Genomic DNA, 1,773 nt, shown 5'->3' on the forward strand with positions numbered 1-1,773 from the left:
GCCCTACATGGAAGAATTTCAAGTTTCCAGCAGACGGGGATGGAATCCATCCCAGAAGCTTGGGAAAGACTGCAAGAATACATACTCGCCTGTCCTCATCATGGGATAGACGAGTGGCTCGTTCTCTAAAGCTTCTACAATGGGCTAACGACAACATCCAGAGCCCACCTTGATGCCGCTGCTGGAGGAGCCTATCTTGATCTCACCATTGCCAAGGCTACGGCCTTAATCGAGAAGATGGTCTCCAACCAGGGCTGGAATGAGGAACGTTCCCAGCACAGAACCAAAGGCGGAATGCACACCGTCAAGGAGACGGATATGCTCGCCGCCAAGTTGGACCTCCTACTGAAGAAGATTGATGAAGGGAACTGGCCACATACGCTTGTTCCCGTCCATGCCATGAACTCGTACTTTACGTGCGAGGTTTGTGGTGACGGTGGACACTCGGGGAACGGCTGCCTCGAGACCCGTGAAGATGCAGCTTACATCAACAACAACAACAACACCGGGTTCCGTCCACAAGGAGGCCAGGGGTGGGGTCAGACACGCCCACCATTCCAAGGAGGAGGTAACAATTTCAATTCAAATTTCAATTCGAATTTCAATTCGAATCAATCCTCCTTGAGAGACCTTGTGTTTGGCCAAGCTAAAATCAATGAATCTTTAAACAGAAAGCTTGCTGCCAATGATAAAATTTTGGAAAGCATACATGCTAAAGTTGAAACTCTTTCTTTTGCTAATAAAAATCAATTAAGTTTCAACAAAAAGATAGAAAGTCAACTTGTGCAAATAGCTGCTGCTGTCCCATTTTTAGAAAAGATAAATGCGGTGACCACAAGGGGCGGTAAGTCTACTCGTGATCTACCGCATCCTAACCATGCAGAGAAAGCAGCAAGGCCACAAGCAGAGGAGGATGTTGCAGAACAAGATGACCTCGAAGAACCCAAGGAAGAAAATCCACGGAAAACTTTTGACACAAGCTTCCTCCCGTTTGCCTCCTGGAAAAAAAAGATTACTGTGGACGAGCAGTTCGCTCGTTTTGTTGAGATGATCCAGAAGATACATGTCAACGTCCCATTGCTGGACGTGATGCATGTACCAACTTACGCCCGCTATATCAAGGACATCATCAACAACAAGCGACCGCTGCCCACAACGGAGGTTGTTAAATTCACAGAAGAATGTAGCGCTGCTATACTCAACCAACCTCCAAAGAAGAAGGAAGACCCGGGATGCCCAACGATTAATTGCTCAATTGGCACTCAACATTTCGGCAATGCCTTGTGTGACCTTGGGGCTAGCATCAGCGTAATGCCCAAGGTCGTCTTCGACAGACTCAACTTCACGCATCTGACGCCTACACCGATGCACCTCCAGCTAGCAGACTCTTCGGTCCGCTATACAGAGGGGATCACTGAAGACGTTACAGTCATAGTTCGAGACTACTTCATCCCAGTTGACTTCGTAGTGCTAGATATGGAAATAGCAAAAGAGACACCACTCATCCTTGGGCAGCCATTCTTGAGCACTGCCGGAGCACACATCGATGTGGGAGCAGGAGAAATCCGCTTCAACATCAATGGGAAAGAAGAAAAATTCCCGTTTCGGCCCAAGAAGGAACAATGCTCAATGGTTAACATTAAATCTGGGCCAAGCACACAAGAAAAAGCCGAAGCAACATCTCCAAATCAAGATCCTACAACCACCTGATTGACAAAGACAACCAAAAAGGTGTGGCGTAAGGTTGCAAGCTCGTCCTCGTCCAATTCTCCA

The 1,773-nt window shown here is 47.6% G+C and overlaps 1 non-coding gene across 1 annotated transcript; it reads right to left on the minus strand.

Annotated features, from left to right (window-relative positions):
• On the minus strand, positions 1-107 carry LOC120693740. The gene has a single exon (XR_005683193.1). It is a non-coding gene; the product is annotated as a small nucleolar RNA R71 (small nucleolar RNA).
• Positions 108-1,773: the final 1,666 nt, after the last annotated feature.

This window comes from Panicum virgatum, chromosome 9N (assembly GCF_016808335.1).
Source record: "Panicum virgatum strain AP13 chromosome 9N, P.virgatum_v5, whole genome shotgun sequence".
Classification (NCBI taxonomy): domain Eukaryota; kingdom Viridiplantae; phylum Streptophyta; class Magnoliopsida; order Poales; family Poaceae; genus Panicum; species Panicum virgatum.